The following is an 8234-nucleotide window of genomic DNA, read 5'->3' on the forward strand; positions in this document are numbered from 1 at the left end:
TTATATGGGTTTTCATGGCTGTTAAGATTTGTCTTATATGATTTGGAGCTCCGGTATTTGGTGCATAGATGTTTATGATTGTTATCTCATCCTCTTGCAGTTTTCCCCTGACTAGTATGTAGTGACCTTCTTTATCTCTTTTGAATGTGGTCGCTTTTAAGTTTACATTGTCTGCAATCAGAATAGCTACCCTTGATTTTTTGGGGATTCCTGTTGCATGAAGAATTTGTTTTCAATCCTTTGACTTTTACACTGTGGATTTCCTTTTCAGTGAAATGTGTTTCCTATACACAGCATATAGTTGGATTTTGTTTTTTAATCCACTCTACCAGTCTGTTTCTTTTGACTGGGGAACTGAGGCCATTTACATTTATAGTTACAACCAATATGTATTGATTTATCATTCACATGTTATTTACTGCTGTTGGTGTCCTACTTTTTCTACCTGTTTACTTGCTTGCTCTTCTTGACGTTTAATCCCTACTGTTGTTTTTGAAATTGCGGTCACATTTTTCTCTGTCCAGAATATTTTTCAGTACTCTTTGTAATGCTGGCTTGGTGCTCATGAAGTTCTTCAATTGTTCTTTGAAGAGAAAATATTTTATTTCTCCATTTAATTTGAGAGATAGTTTGGCCGGGTACATCAGTCTTGGTGGGAAGTTGTTCTCTCTCAGGGTCTGGAACATTTCACTCCAAGCTCTTCTCAACTGGATGGTTTGTGGTGAGAAGTCTGCTGTAATTCTCATGGGCTTCCCTTTGTAGGTAATCTGTTTCTTTTCTCTAGTAGCTTTTAATATTCTGTTCTTTTCCTGGAGATCTGGAACTTGACTATTATATGTCTGGGTGTAGTTTTATTTTGGCTGTGGTTGTTTGGAGTTCTAAATGCCTCATTTACCTGTATATCAGGTTCTGTTTCCATGCTTGGGAAATTTTCTGCTATTATTTCTGCAAATAAGCTTTTAATGTCAGTCGTGTTGCTTCCTCCTGTTTCATTGACTCCTATGAGTCATACATTATTCCTCTTTGCCTCATCTTGCAGCTGTTGAATTGACTTTTCTTGGATCCTTGCTAATTTACAAGGTCCGTTCTTTCACAGTCGCTAGTTGCCAAGCTGTCTTCAAGGTCTGAGATTCTATCTTGTGCTTCATTCAAGAGGCTTTGGTAGCTTTCAGTGGCATCTTTGTTTTCCTGGATTTCTCTTTGAATCTGGTTCATGTGTTCTAAATCCTTTCTATATTTTTCTTTGAATGCTTCTGACTCTTGTCTTTGTTCTTCTATTTTCTTATATATTTCTTCCTCAGGCTTTTTGATCCTTTCCTTCATTATTCTTGTCATTTCACTTTTTGCCTGAGAGATTATTTCTGATCTCATCTCTTCCATGGCCTTATGAAATTGTTTCTTTACTTCCACTGCAATCATTTCAGCTATTTCAGGCAAGTGTTTAACAAGTTCTCCTATGTTGTTGTGTCCTGGACTTGTTCTGATTGGGGTGAAGTTCTGGGATTGTGTTTTTGTCTTTCATTTTGTCATGTTTGCTACCAAATGCAGAAAGCTCAATTTTCCTCTTCAGTAGCTGCTCAGCCAAGACCACTAATGTCCCTAGTTTTCCTGTTGTTCAGGTTTGCCCCTGAGTGACCTCTGAGAAGCGCTACTTAGTCTGGGATTTTCTGGCAGTTTTTGATTTGTATCTATTTATCCCAGTTCTCAGACACAGGCACTTGTGTCAGTTGATGGCCGACTGTCTGATCCAGCATCCGCTTGCAGTTCAGGGCATGTGCACGACCTGACTCAGGTTGCACTGATGTGAAAATCCCGGTCTGTGGACCTATGTCCCCAGGCAGTTCAGGGTACAGGCACAATTTAGACTCAAACTTCAGGGTCTACAGTTTGTGAACCACCTGAATCTATGTCTCCTGTCAGTTCAGAACACATACAGGAAGCAGATGCAGCCAAGATGGGTATCAGTCACAGACTTCTTGAGCCTTCAACTCACTTTTCATGTCTTGGCAAAGGGAAAGCACAGACTCGAACCGTCTGTCCAGCAGCTCTGGGAGCAGTCGATCACTTGGTGCATGGCACGTGGGCGCTGGGAGAGACAACGTGCCCCGCCCCCAGCCCAAGAAGTTCCTTGGGCTTCTCAGTGAGGACCTCCTCTCTGCTACGGGTGCAAAGAAGGGAGAGACTCAGTCTGTAATGGAGGTGGGCTTCTGTGTTGCGTGCTCTGCCCTCAGGAAGTAGATGGGAAATACTTGGCTCTCTCCGTGCATTTCAGCTGGGAACCGTGGCAGTGTGGGCCAAGCACAGACTCAAACCACGGGTCCAGCAGCTCCTGGAGCACTCGCTCACTTGGTGCAGGACCCGCGGGGTTGGGAGAGTCTCTAAACTCAGTTCCAAATCTCCCGGGGTGTGAGCACCACGTCAGATAAAACAAACATCTCAGCAGCTGAGCAGTCTACACAGCTGGAACTCCCATCATCTTTTCTTACAGCTTGAATTTACTTTGAGAACAGTTTCACACCCTTATCTTTAAAGACAGGGTTTGATCGTTGCACCATAATCTTGTGCTACTTCCTTCATGAGCATGTGTTCATAAGTAAGCAAATACTACCAACATCAATTGCCACTTGAACTCAAGCACACACCTGCTACCTAGTAGGTGCTTGCAGTGGGGAAATCACAGTGCCTGAAGGCAACAGGCAAAAACACCAGCTTCAGTTTTCCATTCTGACAAGGAAACACTGCATTACATGTGGAATGTACAAATCCAGCAGTGTGGAAGGAATGATCAACAGTACCTGCTTCTTATTGGGGAAATCTCTCAACCTGCTGGAAAAAGTCAGAAATGTTCTTAGGCCCTGTCTTCCTCTCCTGGGTACTGTCATATGTTGAGCTTCTGCTTCCTCATCATATATTGAAATCCTATTAGGAGGTAAGGCCTTGGAGCTAGCATGAGTCTGAAGCTCTCATGGATGAGATCAGTCCTCTGATGAGAGAGCTGTAGAGAGCTCTCAGGCTTCTGCCTGGTCTCTAGTCTGCAAGCCAGAAGAGGGTCCTCACCAGAACACAAGCGCATAGTCTCTCTAATCTAGATCTTCCAGCTTCCACAACTATGAGAAGTGAAAGTATGTTGTGTAAGTGCCTTAGTTTACATTTTAAGTGTCCACCAAATGTTCAATAGTGTATGCCATTGAAGGAGATTGTTTCTTCCTGTCTCTGTTTTGCCTTTTGGCAATGAAATGGGTGGTTCTGCTCTGTCATTTGCCACCATAATGATGAGCTTCCATAGATCCAAAAGAATGGGGCCAAACAGTTATGGACTGAAACCTCTTAGACTGTGGGCCAAAAGAAAGCATGTATCTTCCTAAATTGATTGTTGTAGGTATTTATTATAGTGATACAAATCTGATATATTCAGTAAGGCACCCTGTATATGGTAATTCGTTATAGCAGCCCATGCTAAGAAACCCATCAGAGGCGAAGGATCTGAACTGAAACTCAAGAGACCCACCATTCTTAATTATATGTCCTGGATAGAAACCAGGGAACAAGGACACTCTGTTATTGTTTCAACATTTATCAGGCATTTCTTCCTTGGCTACACCCACTGCATCCCTCCAGCAGCCCCAAGCCCCTCCTTTAGAACTTCTCTGTCCCCCAGGCCAGGTTGCCACCACTACCTGGAATGATGCACTGAGCATTATTTGACCAGATAATGATGCAGGTGCTCACTCACACTTTTCTGTCCTCCCTGTTCAAGGAATCTTCATTATTCTCATATCCTTTGCAGACTGGGCTCCAGAGGTGGAAGCTCAGACTAAGTGGCCGAGGTGGGTATGGGACACTCTGTATTGGAAGGATTCTTACCTGGTTTATCTTAGAGAAGATCAGAGGTTCTAAGTGACTTATTCAAGTCACTCAGCTACAGACTGTATTGGGGCAGCAAAAGTTAGAGGAAGTTCATTAGATAGATAGACTCCTAAAGGGTGGTTTTAAATTTCTTTCACTTACCTTCTGTGATGTGTGTGATCTCATGGAATAATTCTATTGAGTATCCTCAATCCTATTGAATAATCACCACTCAATCCTGTTGAGTAATCCCCACTGCCCTTCCACCCTCCAGAAAGTTCTTTCCCGAAGAAAGTACCACAGTTGTGTCTTAAGACATTCTCCACAAGGATTCCTGTGTGGCTGGAAGTTGGTAGGTAGGAAGGTAAATAGGAAAGCAGGTAAGCTGATAGTTATTTTTATTTTGTTTTAAATTTTTTTGTTGTGGTCTGCAATGCTGAGGATTACAACCAGTGATTTCACACTAAACTATGTCCCAATTCCTACCCCTTTTTATTTCTTATTTTTCAGCAGGGGTCTCACTAAGATGCTAAGTTGCCCAGGCTTGACTCACAGTTCTGGCTCAGCCTAGCAGAGTCTTGGGATTCAGGCATGTGCCACCACATCCATCTGAAGCTATTTTAACAATGTAATGAGCTCCTACAGAGCACTCCCTTCAAACCTGGCCAGGACATTGACCATTACCTTCAGCCAACACTTTCTACTCTATCGTCTTCCTCCAGCTCCTTGCTGGCTCACCTGACAGCAGACTTACTCTGAATCCTGGATCTATTGTTCCTTTTCTTTCCTTTTTACATCCCTTTGCTGTGTCTATGGTTGAATTCAAGAAGGCATTTCATTTTACCTGAATTTCAAAATTGTCTACTTGTTTAAGTTTTATTTTGTACTTCATATTGTACTGCTAACTCATTCACATCATGGTGCATCCTTCTGGCTCATGTACTAAACGACCTTGTAACACTGCACAGCAACCCAAGGGCCACTCCCACTGCTGATCAATGTGTTTCGCAGTAGCAAGTATCTTTCCAGGCTTGTGGTGCTTTGAAGGAAGCTGTGCCAGTCTTGCTGTGTATGCAAAACAGACTTTGGGGTCACAGCCTCACGTTCTACTCTACATCATCCAGGAACCCGTACTCCCAACTCTACCCTCTGGAATAGCATCTGAATTTCCAAGCTATTCACCCCACTGACAATGGCAGAGTTTATTTCTTGAGCCAGGTAATTCCACAGGTTGTGGAAAAAGTCTGCAAGACAAGACCAGGCCTAGTGTAGCCCATGAGGTGAGCCCTATACTTCTCACTATACCCCAACAGAGAACAGTTGCCTTGATCTGTTGGGTGAAGTCCTGCCTCTGGTGCAACTCTGGCACACACTGAGGTGACACTGCAGGAAAGGTCAGATGTCTGATCCAATCTTCTGAACATCAGAGAAGGAATAGACCTTGGGGCTTATTTTCTGCAATGTTTTATTTCGTACTTGGGAAAGTGAGGACCAGGAAGACCTGGGGATCTGAAATGAGAAAAGCTATTGTCTGGTAAATCTGGTGTGCCAACCCAGGGATTTTAAAATTTTGTGTATTCATATTGATTAGGAATTAACAGATGGCTGGAGGGGATGTGTCTGTGACAATTATCTACATTTTTTTTTAATAAAAGGAGGAAAATATTAACAGACAGGCAACATTTTAAAAAACAGCAAGGGAACAGTACAGACTGTACAGAGTTACAAACAGAGTAGAAGGGAATTAACAATGCTCCTTATACTACATACTGATATCTTCAAAGTGGTTTCTCATGAAAACAGGTATACATACAAAGTTGATCAGCCAAGGACTCATTGACCATTTCTTTCAGCAAAGAAACACAACACAGTAGAACGGCCATGTTAACTATCCTGCATATACATACATACAAACTGTCTCCTTCTTTCCCTTCTCTATTCCTATATCCCAGGTATTCCTTACCTTTGAGTGCTTTCCTATCAATTCACAATGTCTATCATATCTCCTAGTTTAAATTAACTCTTTCAGGCTTTACGCTGGAGAAACAATGTGGTGCTTGCACATGTATGTTTGATTTATTTCACTTATGAGTATGGTCTCTGGTTGTGACCATTTACTTATAAAAGCCTCGAGTTTATCTTTCTTTACACCTGAGTAATACTCCATTTTATAAAACTGCCACAATTTTCCGATCCAATCCTCACTGGATGGACATTTGGGTGGCTTCCACATTTTAGCAATTACAAATTGTGCTGCTATGAAAATACGTGCACATATGTCACTGTGATAAGATGTTTTTAGATCTTCGGGGAAAATGCCCAGCAGGGGGATAGCTGGGTTGAATGGGACCTCTAGGCCTAGTTTTTGGAGGAATCTCCAAACTGATTTCTACAGTGGTTTCACCAGTCTGCATTCCCACCAGCAGTGGAGAAGGGTTCCTATTTCTCCACAGCCTCGCCAGCATTTGTTATTGGTTGATTTCTTAATGCTAGCCATTCTTACTGGGGTAAGGTGGAATCTCAGTGTTGTTTTAATTTGCATTTCTCGAATGACTAATGATGTTGAACATTTTCTCATATACTTATTTGCCATTTGTATCTCCATGTCTGAGAAGTGTGTTTTCATCTCAGCTGCCCATTTTTAGATTGGATCTTTGAATTTGGAGGGACTGATATTTTTTAATTCTTTATATGTTCTAGATAGAAGCCCTTTGTCTGAGGGACAATCAGCTAAAATTTTTTCCAAGTTTGTGGGCTTTCTTTTGACTCTGCTGGTGATTTCTTTAGATGTGCAGAAACTTTTCAGTAGGATGAGATCCCAGTTGTTGATTCTTTCAAGTGTTTCACGTGCAATTTGGTTTTTGTTCATGAACTCTCTGCCGACCCCTATGTCTTCAAGGTTTTTACCTACCTTCTCTTCCACTAACTTTATTGTTTCTAGATTAATACTGACATCTGTGAACCATTTTGACTTGAGTTTGGTGCATGGTGATAGGCCTGGGTCTATTTTCAGTTTTTAGCATGTAGCAAACCAATTTTTCCAGCACCATTTATTAAAGAGGCTATGGTTCTCCCTGTGAGTTTCATTGGCCCCTTTATCAGAGACTAGGTGGCTGAGGGTGCTTTTGGTTTTGGCTGTTTCTTCCAGTCTGTTCCATTGATCCTCGGGCCTGTTTTTCAGCCAGTACCAGGTTGATTTTATGACCATAGCTTTATAGTATAATTTTAGGTCAGAGATTGTGATTCCACCTGACTTTCCTTGGTGCCCAGGACTGTTTTTGCTATTCTGGATCTCTTCTGGTTCCAGATGAATTTAAGGCATGTTTTCTCAAGATATGTGAGGTATGCGAATGGTAGTTGAATGGGAATTGCATTGAATCTGTAGAGCAGTTTTGGAAGTATGGCCATTTTCACAATGTTGGTTCTTCCTATCCATGAGCAAGGAATATTTTTCCAACTACTGAAATCTCCTTTGATCTCCTTTTTCTCAGTACTGTAGTTTTCATTGAAGAGATCTTTGACTTCTTTTGTTCCATGGATTCCCAAATATTTCGATTTCTTGGATGTTATTGTGAAAGGTATGGTTTCCTTAATTTCTCTCTCAGTGTGTTTGTTGTTTGTGGATAGGAATGTTATCGATTTCTGGGTGCTGACTGTGTATCCAGCTACATTGCTGAATTTGTTGATCAATTCAAGCAGTCTTCTTGTGGATTTTTTGGTGTCTTCCATGTAAAGTAGCATGTGATCTGCAAATAATGATAGTCTTACTTCTTCCTTTCCTATCCTTATTCCTTTTATTTCTCTCTCCTGTCTAATTGCTCTGGCTAGTGGATCAAGAACTGTATTGAACAGGAGTAGTGACAGCGGACATCCTTGTCTTGTTTCCGATTTTAAAGTAAAACTTTTCAGTTTTTGTCCATTGAGAATGATGTTAGCTGTTAGATTGTCATAGATGGCTTTGATCAGGTTAAGGTAGAGGCCATTTACTCCTATTTTCTGTAGAGTTTTTGTCATAAATGCATATTGGGCCTTGTCAAAAGCTGTTTCTGCATCTATTGAGATGATCGTGTGGTTGTTTTCTTTAGATCCATTGATATGGTGTATAACATTTATACACTTGAGAATATTGAACCAAACTTGCATTCCTGGAATGAATCCAACTTGGTCATGATGTATGATTTTCGTGATAATTTGCTGCATTCTATTTGCTAGTATCTTATTGAGTATCATTGCATCTATATTCATCAGGGAGATTGGTCTGTAGTTCTCCTTCTTAGTAGGGTCTTTCTCTGGTTTGGTATCAGTATGATGTTTGCCTCCAGAAATGAGTTAGGGAGAATAGCTTCATTTTCAATTGCATTGAATAGTTTGTGGAGGGTTGGTATGAA

The sequence above is a fragment of the Chinchilla lanigera genome, unplaced genomic scaffold (genome assembly GCF_000276665.1).
Source record: "Chinchilla lanigera isolate Chin_1 unplaced genomic scaffold, ChiLan1.0 scaffold00085, whole genome shotgun sequence".
In the NCBI taxonomy this organism is placed as follows: domain Eukaryota; kingdom Metazoa; phylum Chordata; class Mammalia; order Rodentia; family Chinchillidae; genus Chinchilla; species Chinchilla lanigera.